The sequence below is a fragment of the Vipera ursinii genome (assembly GCF_947247035.1).
Source record: "Vipera ursinii genome assembly, chromosome: 2".
Classification (NCBI taxonomy): domain Eukaryota; kingdom Metazoa; phylum Chordata; class Lepidosauria; order Squamata; family Viperidae; genus Vipera; species Vipera ursinii.
Genome location: NC_139513.1, coordinates 78,893,391 through 78,913,549, shown reverse-complemented (window position 1 = coordinate 78,913,549; position 20,159 = coordinate 78,893,391).

The window sequence follows — 20,159 nt, the reverse complement described above, 5'->3', positions numbered from 1 at the left end:
CTGCTGCTAACAGAATCCCCCAGTTGGACTGAAATGGAAAGAGATGTAAACAACTGAAAACGTGTCATTGACTGCAAAACTTTTAGATCTTTAATCTGGTGGGAACTTGTGATGATGGAAATGGCAGATGGTCCACATAGTGATTCAGGATCATGGCTGTTGACATTCTTTCAGTCAGGACTATAAAATGGCAAGAGGCAGTTTTAACACAGCTCCTACCCTGGATAAAGATAGGGTTTGCATCCACCAACCGTAGGGTGAAAAAGGACTCTGCCATGGATTTTCTAAGGGAGCAAATGAACCAGGAAATGCCAGTGTGGAGTAGATGAAGTCTGCTAGTCTTTCTTTAGACCAAGAACTAGCCAAAGATGTTTGTGAGAGATGCATCTGAAGTTGAGATGCATTTTGTAAAGGTTGTAAATCAGAAAAAAAACCCTTCATTGGGGATATCTGTGAAATCAAGAACAAGAATGTTTTCTTATTGTTTTCTTGCAGCTTATGAGAACAGCTATGCATGTGAGCGAAAATTGTACTTCATGTGCTAGGAACAATTGCAAATGAAAGCAGATGCAGAATGTTACGTGACTTTTTTAAATTAAAAAAATGTAAAATTTTCCATGGATCAAAACATGGACATGCTAATGTGGACAATAAAATAAACTGAACATCTACTAATTTGCACATTCTTACGAATTAGCAAGTTCTACCCTGCCTCTTTCCCATTATCATGATGATTTTCCAGCCTAATCCTCTGCACATTTACTTGGAAGTATGCTTCACTGAATTTGATGGGAGTTATAAAAAATGTAAATACGACTGCAGACTTAGTTATGTTTGAGGCTCATATCACTATGGTGATTTTAAAATGAAATTTTAAAACCTAGTACAAATTGGAATCCATATCTTGCAGTGAAGTCTTTTGTTCTTGGTGGGCTTCATTTCTTTTCTTTCTTTGTAAGTCATTTTTGTTATTATGTTTGTATTATTGATTCTCATTTTATCATATCGTTTTAGTACTTTTAGTACTTTAATTCTTTTATTGCAAAAGAGGAATATAAACTGTTTAGATTCTTATTGGAGTGGCCTGATCTATAAGCCTCAACAAACAAAAAAAGATAAAAGACAGTTAAAAATTATTGATTTTCTTGAGTTAAGGCTTCCTCTCTTCAGTTTACAGGAACTAATTCATATCCTATGTTAGTGCCTTTTTGGACATGGCAAATTGGCACACAACAAACACTTTCAACAATGAAGGTATTCCTCCTTTTACAGCAGGATGATCCCCCTTCATTTAAAAAATGAACGCTAAAACAGCATATGGACATAGTTTTAAGGGTGATTTACATGTCATACTGTCACTTAAAAGACAGATAAGGAGAAAGTATCATCTGACTTTTGCAAATACTTGTGGCTATTGCATAAGGCCTTTGAAAGGGAAAAAAGAGGATTCTTGCTCTTTGCCTCTAACCATTGTTTGCTGTATTTATCTATATATAAAGCATTTATCTGTTATCTGCTTCCACCTTTACGCTGTAGCAAAATAATCAATCATTTTGCATCTCCCTCAATGATCGCAGAGTCTGAGGTTAACTATAGGTAGAGAGTTCAGTTTCAACCTGTACTATACTTGACCTATAGTAATAGTTACATAGGTTATGAGGCCCAGAGGACAAATGGAACAGTCTATACAACCAAGATTCATACAGTGAATGCAGGAATGTCTGCCTTTGCTTAGGACCTGTTTTCACTGTGCATTCCAGCAGGAACTTGCTCTAAGGCAGATTTCCCCAACGTGATGCCCTCTAGATATGTTGGAATACAATTCCCATCATTGATAGAAATTGAAATTCAATAGCTCCATTGGGGAAGATTGCTCCAGCACAGCTGTGTGTGCATTTTGACATTCAGATAATGTGTGATGATTTAATGTGAAATTCAGTGATTGGCTACATGCTGCCTATGCAAATGGGGATCACAATATCAAGAATGTTGTTCAATTTCCTGTGCTCTTTTCCACTCTCTCATGAAACACCATTCTATGAGACTTAATTTATTACTTGCTTTACAACTTTTATAACTTATAGAACTTTCTTCTTATTATTTATTTTATTATTTATTATTTTATTAAATTTATATACCGCCCTTTCCCGAAGGACTCAGGGCGGTTTACAGGGCATTTAAAACAACCAATACAAAAGCATTCTTGATACTTTTGATTTGTAACAAGATGAAAATACAGACTGAGCAACACACATTGATAATAGTCCCTACATTATTAAGATTGGTATTGTAACTGTTGGGCAAAAACCCATGAAATCTGAGTTCAAATCTTTTTGCAGCCATAATGCTCTCTTGATGACTTTGAGCAATTCACAACTGGCTTCACACAGAGAACTACACCCAGAAATGACTAGAAGGTCAATGAACTGTGGGAAGAATCCAGAAAAATGTTTTGGGGAATATTAAAAAGGCCGAATATATTTCTCCAAACAAATAATGGAGAAGATCTTTAAAAAGGCAGAAAGTTCTCCCTCTCCCCAGCCAGAAAACTCAGCAGAAACCAGCTTTTAAAATGCAGATGTAATAATCTATTCAGGAAGATTGGAGCCAGGAAGCTAGAAGCTGATGAAATTAGGAAGACAAAGACCCCCAAAATCTATATACCCCACCCAAACTCTAAAAGACATGGCCTTTGGGGACATAATAGGGTTAACCCACCAATACCAAAAGGGCACACTCAGACTTAGGCCAAGGTACATGATACAGGAAATACAAAGCCTCAAACAGGAACAGGAAAGAACCTCAAAAGCCCAAGAAGGTATAAAAACCACTCCCAGCAACAGGTGGTCAGCTTTTCCAGAGCCATCTTTCTGTCTGGCTCTCCTCTTCAATAAACTACAACCTTCTTTCTAAAGCAGTCTCCATTTTGTTTATTCCCAGCTTGGACTGGATCCTGATGAAGATTTTCCATCAGACCATTGTTCTTAAGGAGCTGATAGACCTGTCCCTAACATACCACTAATTAGCCATGTTACGTGTTCTCCTTTGCCTATAGCTGCTATTACTGTTCTCCTCCTGTGACAACTAGATTTGTAACAGTAAACTTGTGAGTCATCCCATATTTATATTCCCATTATTTTCAGTGGGTCTTTTTCACAGTAAATATGTGTATATGTGTGCACATGTATATATGTGGAAGCAGTCATTGTAAAACCTTTCACTTCCAGGGGAAATATAATTGAAACATGTATATTTAACTTCTGGATTTCAATAACCTACCAACTGCTTTTGGATACTGCTGTAATTCCATGCCACAAAATGTTTTAAAAGATAAAATGGGGAAAAGATACTTGATTAGAAAAGCGTTAGAGAAAAGATGATATTTAAATACATTTGATGATTAAGTTATAGGTTTTTGACAGGAGCCTAGTGGCATAAGCCAAGAAGGTCAAAGGCATATCATTTAATTGTTGGCTAAATGCAAGATGCCATAGATTTCTAACATCTATGGCCATGTATTTGCATTTTGAATGCAAACATTCAGTTTCCACAACGGAAACCCCCCCCCCACACTTTTCCCCCCAGAAAATCTGATTTTCATATACATCAATAAAACACCATTAGTATGGAAAATGTTTGGGGAACTTATTTAAATGTTATCCCCTCCTCACTGACAATCAGCCCACAAGGCTTGTAATTGCAAGATATCCTATCTAGCCATAAGGTGAGCTTAGAATCCAGGGGATACCCTGCCAAGACCTTATCTGGCTTGTACTCTTAATCGTTCTCTTAAGAGGCATCTGTTTAATTACCTAACTTTCCAGCTCTATTGTTTATAGTAGGGTTTTCAGGGAGCAATTCTTAGTGTGATCATTATCAAATTCTCCTCCCTCATCTACCCGCCCACCCACCCGCCTTTTGTAATCACCAGCCTGGTGCCAGGGCCCACTTCTCTTGCCTGCCAAGGGATCTGGCAGGAGCCAACCCACCGGACGGTTTGGGTCGCTGTTCTCATTCCGCAGCCTTCCCCTGTCTCTTCCACTTCTGAGCTCCACCACTGAGAAAAAGCAGATCTCCACCCCCCCTCCTCTGCCCCCAGCCCTTCACTGCAAAATGAGCTGCTGTCAAAGTGATACACATTGACCTCCATGCTGTAGTCCTGCCTGGGAGAAAACGAAGCAGGCAGAGAAAAGGGGAGCCCGTTGAAAAGCAGGCTGTCATGGCACCTTTGTGGCATCACTGGGACCCACATTCCCAGGCAGGGGGTAGTAAAGAATCATCAAGACTTTAATTTATTCCATCAGGCCAACCTTGGAGCTTTCGATCTAAAAAGGACCGTAGCTTCAAACACAGGCCCATGGATGCAATAGAGGTGCTGTCATGAGGAAGTAGAGACATGAAAGCCCTGTGGAAAACAGCTGGATGAAAGGATTGAACAGAGGAGATAATAATTCACTCTTTTAAACTTTTGATAACAAGTTTCAAGCTGCTAGGGAGGGTACCTCCCTTTGCTTAGCTCTTCAAGACCAAGCCAGTATTTCACACTACTCTGCCTTTCCTGCCTCATGCTGCCCAGATCTTTGGACTACAGTTCCCAGAATTTCTAATCTTTTGCTAAAACCATTGGGTATTATAGTATTATAAGCTCAATAGCTCTGAAAAGTACCAGATCTTCATTGGTTTTAATATAACAATCCCTGTTTTTTATAACCAGAGTTGCCATTAAAATCTAACCCAACCTGTTGGAAATAAATTTTAGTGTCATTCTATACACTAAAACAGCCAATCACAACTTAAGCAGAATATAATATCAGGCAAAGAGAATGCACACAGATTAAATGAAATGTTCCATGGAGTTTCACTTGTTTCAAAAAACATAGGTCCGCCACATTTCATTTTGATTAGCAGGACAAATGTTTTATAAAATAAAGGCTAAAAGAGATTTAGTTTAAAAGTCATTCTTGCAGAAATAAGGGGAAATGAGTATACTTTCCCAGCATTGAAAAGAGCCATGGTGGAACATTGGTTAGAATGCAGTATTGCAGGCTGACTCTGCTGACTGCCAGGAGTTCGATCTTGATCGGCTCAAGGTTGACTCAGCCTTCCATCCTTCCAAGGTTGGTAAAATGAGGACCCAGATTGTTTGGGGGAAATATGCTGACTCTGTAAATTGCTTAGAGAGGGCTGTAAAGCACTGTGAAGCAGTATATAAGTCTAAATCCTATTGCTATTGCATAGTTACCTTTGGACATTGTTGCCATCAAGTGTAGTGATGGTGATCACTTTAGAAAGTCTCTCTTGACAGTAGCTATCAGTGGCTATATGTTCTCTCCTGTTTCCTAGTTACAGGCTGCTTATCTTAAATATCAGCTGCTAGGGAGCAACTGTGGTCCAGATACTTTGTCTCAAAGCCTTTCCCCACTTACACTAGTCACAGCAGACATATGTTCTGGTAATATCTTTTTTCTACCAGCTCCTCATGACAATGTCTTCATCTTATCCCCAGCACATGAATTAAGTAGGCTTGAGTAATCTTTAGATATGGTGTCCTTAAGTTATATTTTCCCCATATTAAAAGCCATCCAGGGCCACCTTAAGGTATATATAATCTATTGGCCTTCCCAGCTGTTACCTCAGGTGACTGCAGTCTGGAACAGAGGCAATCAAGGCATGATAGAGATCATCAATGGGACAAGCCAATTTTGTGCTGGCATAATTTTCTGAAAATTCAAGGATGTGCAGAAACTAACTGGGATAAGGAAAGGCTCTTTCTACAATTTAAAATAAACTTTCTATGGAACAACAAAAGAACTACTAGGATTAAAATATTATATAATACTATATAATGTCATATAGACACACTCCCCCATGAAAAATAGTGTTCCAAAGAATATGGGACTACATGATCACTCATGTTAATCCCCTTCTCCCCTTCGCTATCCTATATAGTAATACAGAGTTTTAAAACTAGGTGCAATGTAATATATAACGTATAAAGCTATTGGAATGTCCAACTCAAGTTAGGCTATGAGCCTCTGAATTCTTATCCTAGGAATAAGTGGGTCTTTCTTCTGAGTAAACTTATACACGGGATTATATTGTTAAGCAATATTTAGGCCAACATCTAGGTTCCTATAAGCTCCAATGAATTGAGCAATACATAATTTTAAGTGGAAATACAGGTAATCCTCAACTTACAACAGTCTACTTAGTGACCGTACAAAGCTACAACAGCACTGGAAAGGTGCTTATGATCGTTGTCACACTTAGAACCGTTGCAGCATCCCCATGATCATGTGATCAAAATTCAGATATTTATGATGGCTGCAGTATCCTGGGGTCATGTAAACCACATTTTCCAATCTTCTGACAAGCAAAGTCAATCGGGAAGTCAGATTCACTTAACAATCATGTTACTAACTTAACTGCAGTGATTTACTTAACAACTGTGGCAAGATAAGTTGTAAAATGGGGCAAAACTCAACAAATGTCTCACTTGGTAAAATTTTGGGCTTAATTGTCAGTCGAGGACTAGTTGTACAATTGAGATAGTTCTCGATTTATGACTGGTGTTGAGTGACCATTGGAAATACTGATGGGACTTCTCCAGAGCTATTTATGAGCCAGTTTCAAAGTTCTGATGGCTGCCCTCCCCAAAATCATATTATCATATTTTTGATATTTGGCAACTGATCCATATTTATGGCCATTTGCAGCATCCCATAGTCATGTGACCATGATTTATGACTTTTTTTGGCTAGAAATTAGTTTTACTTTTGGCTTTTGGCAAAAAATGCCTATTTGGTAAAATCAATTCTCTTGATAACCACTATATTTACTTCACTAACCCCACAAAAAAAGATCATAAAATTGGGTGAGGTAAATGCTGACCTGCTGCTTTATGACTGCCACAACCCATGACAATAATTCTGGGCTCAATTACGGTCATAAGATGTATATATAATTTTTTATTTGTCCTACAAATTTTTTACTGGAAATAAGCCAAGCAACCATAATGTCATGTGTGTATCTTTAATTATTTCATACCAGGATGATATTTAAAAGTAAAATTATTGGGAGATGTGTTAGAAATTTCCCATAATGTTTTGTTCCCAAGTAAGTGGGGGAAATTATATATTTTTTCACCGTAGACACAACACACGTGTTGTTTCCCTACAATACTTTAAAAGTGGCAAGCGGTACCTCCCTTTCTGTTGCTTTCTGAGAATAATATTTTTCTGATCCCCTAACAAAACAGTGTCAGTTTGTGTATGTGTAATGCGAGCTACAGAGTACCCACCTCACTGTCCTCTCTCAAAAGTGCACCGAGAGAGAGAATAGGAGTGACTGATTCCCAAAGAGTGTTGCCTCTCCTGCACTGGAAGCCACCGCTATTGGCTAATGTGTATGCTTTCGCTGCTGCGGATGATATAAATAACATAAATAACTAGTGCTCAGACTTCAAACATGCCATGTCAGATGTATGGCAGGAGATTACCAAGTTTGTTAGAACCCAGGTCTTCCATCAACTAGGCATTTTAGGCATTGTTAACGAAAATAGAGATCAATGCTTCAGTTTTAGGCAGGGGAGGGGGCAGGGGTTGTCTGTCCCATGTGACCAGACCCAAATCTTTTAGTTTACGACTTGCTTATACATTACTAGTGAAAAAAACAGTTTACATTCTGGGACTCAGAAGCTCTCCTAAATCAGCTGCCAGGTTTTTGCAGCCGGCAGTAAAGGGAAGGGCTAGTCAGCAAGCAGGCTGTTCAGAGGTGAAGGCATGAGCTGAGAGGTGAGGTAGAGACACTTGAAGGAAGCACTGAACTGTTCTTCCTGACACACAAAGCTGCTTTTGAGCCCAGCTGAGAGGACAGTGGTGACCTCACTAACTTCTCAGGTAATGCTAAGTTTTCCCATTCCAAAGCCGTTATTCATGCTTGTGTGATAGAGAGAAGAGCACTGCCACAGACACAGGTCTTATTGAAGATGGCAACCTTGAGCAACAGAGGCAGATATAGAAAAATCTGTTCTACTTTCTCAACGGGGGCTGTCCATGGCAGGATTTTGACTACCCAGGGAGCAACATATTTCAGTTATGATCATTAAAACAAAACAAAAACAAACAAACAAACAAAGCTAATGTTAAACCTACAGCCTCCAATGCAGAAAAAGCACACCTTCTTCCAGCTCTTTTCTGTATAAGTGGTTTATTTTGGTAGTTAAAAAAATGTAAAAGTGTTGACTTAGGACACTGAGCTTGTCGATCAGAAGGTCGGCAGTTTGGCAGGTCGAATCCCCAGTGCCACGTAACAGAGTGAGCGCCTGTTACTCGTCCCAGCTTCTGCCAACCTAGCAGTTCGAAAGCACATAAAAATGCAAGTAGAAAAATAGGAACCACTACGGTGGGAAGGTAACCTATAAAGCCCTAAATGGCACGGGTCCGGATTATCTTTGGGAGCACCTGCTTCCAGCATCAACTTCCCATCGTCCTGTGCGCTCCCACAGGGAGGGCCTCCTCAGGGTGCCGCCGGTCAGGGAGTGCCGGCTGGCAGCCCCCAGGGGGAGAGCGTTCTCTGTGGGCATGCCTGCCCTTTGGAATCAGCTGCCTGTGGAACTCCGGATGGCCCCCGACCTTCGCTCGTTTCGCCGGGACCTAAAAACTTGGCTATTCGAGCTTGCCGGTCTGGACTGAGGGTTTTTGGGTTAAGGTTTTAATTATTAATTATTTTGGGGCTATTTAATTTAATTTTATTTTAACCTGTATATATTGTATTGTTTTAATTTGCCCTGTAAACCACCCTGAGTCCCTTGGGAAAAAGGCGGTATATAAATCGAAATAAATAAATAATAACAGCGTTCTGTGCGCCTTTGGCATCTAGTCATGCCGGCCACATGACCACGGAGACGTCCTCAGACAAGCGCTGGCTCTTCGGCTTTGAAACGACTCCCCTAGAGTCGGAAATGACTAGTACACATGTGCGAGGGAACCTTTACCTTTTACTTTTTATTCTTTGTTTGGTTATTATTACATCCCCTTAACTGGTTTCCATCTGTTTTCTTCAGTTTTTGGACTTCCAAGGGGGCAAGAAAATTCCATACACAATTTAAAAATAATAATGCTAAAGGTAGAATGACTGTGACAAAAGAAAGCAAAGATAGTATCAATAGCTTTGGTGTAGTTCCAAAATATCTGGAGCATTATCTGAACATCATTGGCATTGACAAAATCCACATCAGTCAATTGCAAAAGACAGCTTTACTTTGAATAGCTTATATCCTGTGATGATACCTCTAACACCATCAAACAACTTTTGCCCAGCCCAGGTCCTTGGAAGGCCTAGATAGGTGGATAAAAATGCCAAATCCAGACTAAACACCTGGCTGACTGTGAAACAAACTATAATAACCAAACTGACTTGAAAATTGTTGTGCTTTTAACTCAACAGAATTTATTTTAAATTAAATCCAAAATCCCCCCAAATGTGAATTGCCTCACTGCATGCCAGGTCGAAAGGCCAAAAATAATAATTTTTTCATTGGGAGCTTCCAGGGAAAAGAAGATGACAACATCTTATCTTTAAAACTTGGAGATAACACTTTAATGATAAAAAAGACTGAGGGGTTCAGATGAGAACACAAACTTTCCTTCAAAAACTGAAGTCAAAAGTAAAGGATCCCATGGCATCTGGCAATCACGCAGCTACTCTTTACTTAATTGCCCTAAATCATCCACATGCATGACACTCACCTACACATTGATGTTACATGCATAGGTCATTCCTTTTGTGTCTCCTTTCTTTTAAATGGATAAGGTCTGCTAGTTCTGGGTTACCAACTTCCAGATGACCAGTAGATGCCAGCAAACAGATACATAAATCTGTAGCTTTTTATTACCATATTTGTTGTTAGTTGCAAAATCGTGTCTGACCCATCATGACCCCATGGACAACATTCCTCCAGGCCTTCCTGTCCTCTACCATCTTCTGGAGTCCATTTAAGCTCAAGCCTACTGCTTCAGTGACTCCATCCAGCCACCTCATTCTCTGTTGTCCCTTTCTTCTCTTGCTCTCAATCTTTCCCAGTGAGTCCTTCCATCTCATTAGGTGGCCAAAGTATTTGAGTTTCAACTTCAGGATCTGGCCTTCTAAATAGCAGTCAGGATTGATCTCCTCTAGGACTGACCTGTTTGAACACCTTGCAGTCCAAGGGACTCACAGGAGTCTTCTCCAGCACCATAGTTCAAAGGCCTCAATTCTTTGGCACTCAGCCTTTCTTATGGTCCAACTTTCACAGCCATACACTGCAACTGGGAAAACCATGGCCTTCACTATATGCACTTTTGTTGGCAGGGTGATGTCTCTGCTTTCTAGTATGCTGTCTAGATTTGCCATAGCTTTTCTCCCCAGGAGCAAGCATCTTTTAATTTCTTGGCTGCAGTCCCCATCTGCAGTGATCTTGGAGCCCAGGAAAATAAAATCTGTCACTACCTCCATTTCTTCCCCATCTATTTGCTATGAATTGAGAGGGCCAGATGCCACGATCTTGGTTTTCTTAATGTTTAGTTTCAAGCCCACTTTTGCACTCTCCTTCTTCACCTGCATCAAGAGGCTCTTTAGTTCCTCTTCACTTTATGCCATTATTGTTACCATATAGTGGTGATCTATCCTTTTGCAGCCCAGTTATAGTAAACAAAGCATAGAAGTTCATAGAACCGCACTATAGAAACAAAGGTGAGAGGGAAGACTGGGGCAAGACACTGGCTTACCTTTCCATTATTGCTGGAAAGGGACACTATATGAGGAATATGAGTAACTACTACTACCACGTACACTTAATTTACCCTAAAAAGGTCATTCATATCTCACTTTTGCTTTATATGCATGTCTCTGATAAACAGATACATGCTGCTTTGCCCTGAACATGAAGCCTTGAATTTAGAAAAGCAGTTGAGACAGAAAGTAGTTAAAATTAGTTAAAATGATTAGGGTGACAGGAAATATAATTGTATCAGCATTAAGAAGGAATTCTTAAAGAAAACGGGCAGTCTAGAAACATGAAATATAAACTACATTCATTTGCTGCATAATACAATTCATTTACCCACAGTTTAAACTGGTGAAGAAATAGATCACCTTAGTTTTTAATTTTCAGAATGAAAAAAATGTTGAAGAAAATTAGAAAGACACTTAAGAATTTGATTTCTGGGTTCAAGATACACCTCTCAAAAGAAAAGTATCTACATTGGATTAAGTGTGCCTACAGTATATTACTATTATTTCCCCCAATAAACTTAACCCTTGTATATACTGAGTAGCCATGCCAGAACATGCTGCCCAGAGTTGCTTTCCATGAGATGGGCAGCTATGCAAATTTGATAAATAAACTGGGTTGCGAAAAATTAGGGCAATCATTAGATGGCAGCAAAGCAATTCATAATGAAGGTAACCTTTTTCTCTATTCCAGCCGATATTTCAATATTTATATCCTATGTATGGTATTCCCAATCCTGGAGCATGGAATAGTGGTTCACTTAAATATTACCTTGTGGCACAAGAAAAGGAAAAGCCAGTATTATAGAGCTGTGAGGGAAGAGATTCTATAGCTCAGTTTTAGGCCTGATCAAGGCAAAGCCACACTTCTGTCCCAGGGTACAATCTACCTAACTATTGATTGATGGCTCTTGGCCATCAGTCTTATCCTCATCTCTGGATAGTTCTCAACAGGAGATCCTTAGATTGCTATACTCTTATCATGTCCACCTCACTTCAGCTTACCTTTTATTCAGTGGTGGGATTCAGCTGGTTCCCTCACTTTGGCAGAACCGTTAGCTAATTTTTTGTTGCCCAGGCCCACACACACACATACATACACCCATACACATATACTTATATACATGCATGTTTATTTCCCCAGTTACTGATAGTTGTGTGTGTGCATGTGTATACATACATATACACACATACACATATACACAAATTAAATATTTATTAAATAATTAAGATATTTCTGGTTTTCAGAGCCTCCTGCTTGAATTTGTTTCATGTTAAATCATTAATTTATTTTGATTTACACGATTTGTATCCTGTTTTTTAATTTATATAGGCAAGATGACAGACGATAATTGAAATATGAAATATATGGAACTAATTTCAAAACTGCAAACTTGTAGCATATGTTAATACATTTTTTTTAAAAAAAAGGCGGTGCAGAGAGGTGCATAAAACATCTGTATAAATACTCAAGGGATGCATGTTTAGGAGAGTGAACAGGAGAAAGGAAGAGCGAGGGAGGGCTGATGAGCATTCCTGTGGCAAAATCTATGGAGGCAAAGCACAAGGAAACATCCACACCTGTTTCTGACTAAACAGTCACAAGGTATTTCCATTCAGGATCTATGCATCACTTTACTCCGCACTTTTGTGATCTCATTCTGTCTCTATTTGGCAGCTCATCCAATTTACTTTTGGCTCAGCTGAAGAATACTTCAAACAGTAATAAAAAAAAATAGATTCTCTCTCCTTCCCTCTCTCTTTCTCTCTGCAGTGGCTTTGTGTTGTTTCTCAGTAGTCTGTTTCCTCATTTGCAGGGTCCCCACCAGGCCTCATTTCCTTCCTTTTAGCTGCCCTAGTGTGAGTTGAAGAAGGGAAAGTGGCTTTGTCATCTTTGCAGCTCCCCTTCATAGGAACTGCTGAGATTTTTTTCCCTCATACAACTTGAGAAATGCACATAATGGGAAGTTAAGATGTGTCTGGGAGAGTGCAATTATTTGTTTGGTTTGAGAGTGCAATTTTTTGTTTGGTTTGTGCAAAGTGGGGATGAGGGCATTTTTGTTCCTTTGAAACTTGAGCTAGGTCAAAGTAACAAAATGATGATTGTTGCTCCTTTTTCTCACCATTTTGAGATGGGCAAAATAATGTTGGTGGACCATTTTCAAACTGATTTTGAAAAACTGGTCAGTGCAATTGCAAGTGAAGTGGTACCACTTAGAGAAAAAAAAAGATCAAATATGAGTTAGGAGTAAAGGATGATATCATAATTTGGATGACCTAGCCAAGAATCATAGTGAATTGGAAGGTCCAAGAAAGGACTATCATAAATTGCTACTGGTATGTGTTAAAAGAGAGAGAGAGCTACTGAGCATGAACCATTCCATCAGTGAAACAGCAGATTTAAGGTGATCTGTGTCCCAACCAAAACACAGGCTTCAGGTGGTTATGACCCTACATGGAAAGAAAAGAGGTAGAAGGGATAAAGAAAAAGGCAAGGACATTGGGGGTTGAGGAGAGGAAAGAAGTTGGGAAAATTAAGGATAGTCAGGCAAGGACAATAGGTCATACTGGGGTGTTGCTGGTATAACTGTTAATATAATAACTCCCTCTTCTCTACGAACAATATGGATAAATGATTTTACAAATGGATGCATGCTAGTTAGAGCTTATCTCCAGAACATTCTTTGCTAATTGCCCAGCCTTTATCTGTTTTCCCCCCTGCTTGTTATAAACATATAGTTTTATGGTACACACCCAGTTTAGATACCTACCTTTCAGTTTCTTGTGTTAACAATGTCCAGATTTGCTTTATCTAAAACCTAGCTAAAATGAAATAATATTAAAAGAACATTTGCTCCTTTCAGTTAAATTCCTTTCTCCCCCCCCCAGCTAGTGTGTTTTGCCACTAATTGGAGCCAAAGGATGCATACTGGGGAGAAAATTATTTTGCAGATTTTGTTTGCAGTCTGAAGAGCTTGCTTATAAGGTATCACAAGCTTTATTATTATTATTTTTAGGAATGATCATGAACTCTAGCAATTACAGCTGGGCAAATACTGCTGCTAAAATATTTAAAATGCAGTATTTGGGTAGAAATATAGGAAACACATGTTCTTCCAGATGGCCCCCTTAGTATTTGATTTGCAAAAACTGGAGACTGAAATGTTTATTTGTTTATAGAATGGCAGAGTTCTCTTCAAGCCTTATTGTTATAAAAGTAGCCTTCAAAAAACCTGAGATCACTGTAAAAACATCTTCTGATGGCAAAAGGATCCAGCTTTGCATGTCCTGCTCTAATTACACTGTAAAACTAATGAGAGACATTGACAATGGTATTTTTCTGATCCTCTCCTTATTGTTTCACCCTTGAGAGAGGGGGATGATGGAAAGGCCTGAAGATAAAACTTTTAGCAGCTGCTGTTGGGATAAATGCTAGGCTGATTCTGGCTGGGAGAGGTGATTATACATGGAAGCCAAGCCATGTAGGCCTTTAAACATTAAAAACAGAGTGATAGAGTTGGAAGGGTCCTTGGAGGTCTTCTAGTCTGACCCCCTGCTCAAAGCAGGAGACTCTATACCACGTTAGACAAATGGCTGTCCAGTCTCTTCTTAAAAGCCTCCAATGTTAGAGCACTCACAACTGAACCTTGTACCACAACCGCCAGAACCTTGAAATGGACCAAAGTTTATTGGTACTGAACCTACTCCCTCCCAATAGAATCCAAGCCTTGTGCTTTGAACCAATTGTAGTTTCGAAGTCATCTTGTCCAAGTTATGGACAACCATATGTGGAGTGTGTTGCAGTAATCCAATGGTACTGTAACTAGGAGGGCATGAATCATTGTTGCAAGGTAATAGAGAATACAGTATGACATGAAAATACTAACCTGGGCATGTTCACGGCATGGTTAGGCAACTTGAAGATAAGCCCTTAAATCCCATATTGATATGTGATGACTGCCCTAGAAGCTTCCCCAATTATCCCTCCAGATGTCATCTCGAAGAAAGGTAAACCAGTTCCAGGCACATCTGGAGGGATCTGGCTCAAATACAGCTGCAGCAGGATGGCCCAGAGGCTTCAGGTGGAGAAAGCATGCAGCTGGAGCCAGCCAGTGATGAAGAAGACGAACTGCCTGCTGCACCTGATCCAAGAACACATAAGATAGAGAAAAGGCAGGAGCAGATAAAGTCAGCCAGATTACTCATGAAGAGAAAGCCTTGCCCTTCTTGATGGGCTGCACCAGAAGTTGGCCATTTAGAATAGCAGAAAAAGGGAGGTGATGCTGGGAACAATGTGTGCATTTCCTAGCGGTATGGTCATTGCGATTCTTGCCTTGCTTTGGATCGGGCCTTGTGAACTCAACTTTTCTTGCTTCCTGAACTCTCTTGTATTTTGTCTGGTGGGCTTATTTTGATTAGGAAACTTTCAAGTACCTTGTGGACTCACTGGCCATTACTCTCTGGACTAGAATTGGTCTCCTTGTGGCTGGACTTAATTGGGACAGTTCTGAGGTTTTGGTGAAGAGAGTTGCTAGGAAATAATAAACCCACTAAACCACAGTTATGTGTGTGTGTGTGAGAGAGAGCGGGACAGCACATGAAGTTGTATTATCAGAGATACAATTGAATAACTTTTTTATATATTACATGTATGTGTGTGAAGATACTGAGAGCTGCGAGAAAGGCTAGATGGAAAGATTGATGGAAGGTGATATTTCTGTCCCCTCTTTTTTTTTCTCCAGTGCTATCCCCAAAAGTATCTTCTGACAGTCTCAGGAATATCTTGGATGAGCTACTGCAGTGACGCTGCTTCTCTAGACCATAGGTCATCTCATTCAAAAGGATCCTTCGAAAGAGGCTATTTATGTGTGGCTGGAGAAAAAAAAACAATGAAAAAAATCTACATTTGATCAACTTTTATTGCTGGTACAAAGTCTAAGTCAAAAACAAACAATGCATTTTTTCTTAATTCATTATTTGTTCTTTTCTGGAAATTCTACAACATGTGCCGATGTCCTTTGCTTGTACACAGATAGTGCAGCCAGAGTAGTAAGCAGGATTCTGGCTTTGTTAGAGGACACTGTAAAATGCAATAATCTAAATGGTTCCAATTTTCCATGTTAACCTTTTAGGGAGCTATTATTTTAGCTCTCAAATACACTATCATATGTAAAAGATTAGGATTATGTTGTGCACTTTTCTGGATTCAAAGGCTGTGAGGTGCTTTGACTGCCTATGGGCACACACATCGGCAACTCTAAAGCCCAGATAGATTTTTTTTCCTAGGATCATGCTGTAGCTATGGAAGGCAGCTACAAGATCTGGGGAAAAGATGCCATTCCTTTAAGGAATTTTAGGAAGGTGCTACTTGGGCAGTCCAAAACTAGCATTTTTGCCATTGAATATGAGACTCTGCATAGCCCTTCTCCAAGCCCTTCTAAGAATATTTGCTATTTATGCAGTATATTTGCTAAGTACTTAATAAATGTTATATCATTATTCTGATTATTTCTACAAAAAAAACCTGGAAGATACACTGGAATGGTCATCATCGTACAACTGGGCAACTTAAATTGTTTAAGACCATCCAATGACTTAGTGACCAAGCTAGACTTTAAACAAGACTTCCGTAGTGTACAATGTAAAAAGCACAAGAAAAAAAATATCTGTTGAATCAGATCAAGAATCCATCTGGTATTCCGTGTCAGGGATGGCTAACCAGGAACATTCAGAAAACAAGAATGATGGTTCTCTTCAGTTGTCACTTTCGAGCAGCAGATAAGCAAAAGACTGACTGTACCTCAAGATCCATACCTACTATAAGTGTAGTCCTCCATGAATTTATATACTTCACCTTTAAAATTATCAGTTCAGGGTCATCCCTTTATATGGCAGCAGATATGATATTTGAACTTATTTAATATGCTTAGCCATAATTTACTTCACCAACTTTCTAGACCACATACATGTGATTTGTGTTCACTGTTTCATGAATACGTTTGTTACTTCAACTTCACCTTATTTGGTTCACCACCTTTTGTTATGACAAAAGTAAAATGAGAAGAAGGGAGGGAGAGATGGAACTGTGGAAGAAACAGGCTGCTGTTGGACAGTACAGTAACTCAATCATCTTACTAGAAAGATAAATAATTGGGCAGTTTCTCTAATCCAGCCACTCTGAAAAAAAATGTTTGTTCTTATCCTATCTGAAACAACTTCAAAGTGGTTACAGTCTAGACTGCGCCAAAACAAATTACAAACCTAAAGTTCTGATATAAACCACAAAGGGCAGCAGATTATTTGCATGAATGTAATTATAATAGCAGAAAATATGCATCGTTACAGAGATGTATACAGTCTAAATCCTCGCTACAAAGAAAAAGAAATAGAGGCAGCTTAAGAGAAATGTGTGCATCAGAATCAAAGACTTTAGATACCTTCAAACACTCATGGAACACTCATCTGTACTATTTCTTTAAAAAGATGGAGAACGGTGCCTCCCTCAAGCAGAATTTTTGCCGTATCAGATCATATCAAATAAACCAAACTAAATACACCTAGAGCAGATTGTCAAGGAATTAAAGGAAGTGTAATAAATAGCAGTAAACCCAAACATTCAAGGGTTCAAGAAAAAGCTTAGATTATTTTGTTTCTCCAAAGTAAATCACTTCTATCTGCTATTTGGAAGAGAAGGAAGCGCTATTGACCAGTTTAGTTTTTAAAATACAATTGTTATATATATTGTCAGAAATATGTGGAGTTTTTTTTTAAAAAAAAATAATAGCGGCACAATTGTGAAAAAGTTAATTTTGATTAAGATTCACAGAAATCAATAGTTTAAATTAGTCACCTTAACCAACTTGACTTCTGAATCTGACAATATCTGTAGAATGATCATTGTTGGTGAAATGAGGTAATCTTTCCCCCTGGAATCTTGGCATTGCTGCTCAAATTTGCTTTGGAAGATTGGGTGATCCTCAGAATAAACCTGGAATATGTATGGGAAGTGTAGAAGTGGGAAGGAACATCCAGCTTAACAAACAAAATCTACTCAGGCCATGCTGGATCTTACCTATTGTTGTCAGGAAATACTCATATAACTAATTATCACATGTTGCAATAATATATAGTCCATAAGATACAGTGATAACCCTATCTCGGTCTATTATAATATGTGTGTCTCCAAGATCTTCAAACTAAGTCCAGGAACATTTGAAATTAAATTGTTTATTTTCTAGGTGACAAGATTACAGCTTCCCTTGAGATACATAAGATAGGTGTGCTACAAAGCCAAATACCTTTACCTTCTTTCAGAATTTCACCCAGTTCTACCTGCAGTTCTTTCTTTTTCAGTATTCCCTGTCCAAACGTTTGTGTTTCTGGGCCACATAAATCCAATGGTGGTAGGCTTTGAAGTTTCCAATGAGGACAGTTGTTTTTGTTTGTGGTGTTGCTTATCAGTCCAGTGCATCCTCCTCGTCTCCTTTTCAACCTAGCCTAGTTCTTCAGCCCTAGCAGGCCTTGCAGCCATGGACCACAGCTCTGCCAGAAAGCTCTGATAAGAATGATGGATGAGGAGGAGGCTGGCTCCACTATGGCCCTATAGTTTTCTGGAAGCTTGAGACAGTCTCTCTTCTACAAAGCCCACTGGAATGCCTTCTTAGAAGCTGGTAAGCAGTGAAAGGAAGGGAGGGGAGGAGTAGGAGCCAAAAGAGTCATCCATCTCCCTCTGCAGATGAAACCCAGATGGATCCTCAGCCTCAGCTAAGCTTGATTGTCAGTTTCAGCACCCTTCTATGGCAATAACTTGATCAAATGCTGACAAGGTGTCTTTTCAGCATGGTCAGTCTTTTGCAAGATCCTGCTGCTCCTCCTCCTGCTAACAGTTCCTTGGTTGTTCTTTTTCATACACATCCTTTATAATAGGGGTCCCCAACCAGCACCGGTCAGACTTGCCAGAACGGTCCATGCAAACAAGCGAAGCCCCATCCGCGGGATGCATGCAGTACACAAAATCACGCCCCCTCCAGTCCACAAAAAAAACCTCTCTCCACAGAACCGGTCTCTGGTGCCCAAAAGGTTGGAGACCTCTGCTTTATAAAACAACTACCCCTTTTTTTATGTTAGGGCTGCCAAAATCCTGATAGCCACTAGAAGGCAGTAAAGAGACACTCCAATTCCACCTACCGGTTCTGGTTGTCTGTATTTTTGTAGCTCAGATCTGCTAGCCCTATTTACGTCACCGCTCTCAGGCATTCATATTTGATTGGATTACATAGAAAAGTGAAATGACCATTTTTCTATCCCTTTCTAATTTTTACAAAAAACTATTATGAAAACTACAAGTTATGATTAATCAGTGACACACTGCAGTGAGCCAGATCTAGAACGTAAGCAATGTTTCTACTTACAGAATGGAATAGGACTTATTGAACTCATTGATTGACTGATTGCAGTTTTATATTGTTTGGTAAGAAGAACTCTGTGAAGCAAATGGAAATGGAAATTATTGGTCAAGGGTGCTGTGTATGCCATTAAAGCATCTGTGACATTTGAAAGATTAATAAGAAAAGTACTATTGCATAAGCTTTTGCACTAATACATCCTGTGGTCTTCATGGGGGCATAGAATTGTTGATTTGTTGTAAAATTCAGTGAAAACTAATCACAAACCACCCAAAGTTTATGAAAAAGTAAGAAAATAGTAACCAGTGGAAAAAAAGATATTTGTGTGCTGTTTTTAATGAAATATATATCAGAAAGCTGAATATGGGCATTCATTCTATAATAGTATAGCTCACAAATACTATAATCAGTGCCAGCCAAACTGATATGTAGCCTATTGTCAATAATTTTATTTATTGCTATATATAAAGTTGGGGAGCTCTTTTCTTTCTCTCCCTCTCTCCCTCTAAAACATTTTGGATCATTTTTAGGATTGTATAGATTTTGCTTTATAATTCTGGGCAAACCATTGCATCTTTCTGATTTTATCATATGGTGCTTCTTTAATCATTAGACTAATTATTAATATAAGAATACAAGTAAATAATTACACAAATATCCAGGTGAATGAATGCATCTTACCCGATTTTCTAAAGCTGAATAGGATGCAAGTCATATTAATATAAATAATCCCAGCAACCCTAATAATGTTATTTGTAAACTGTCATATCCACTGCCTCTTCCTTGTCGCTTTTGCATGGGAGAAGCCATGCAGAAAAGACCTGAAATCCTAACTATGAAAGCTCAACTCCTGTGTGTGGAATCTCTAGAAATCTTGAAATGCCAATAAATCTGGCCCTGCCCTGTCTATCACATGGTGGAATGAAGAAGGGCCATGACTTTCATCAACTTGGGCTGTGACATGCCGCAAAAATGCTGAGCTCC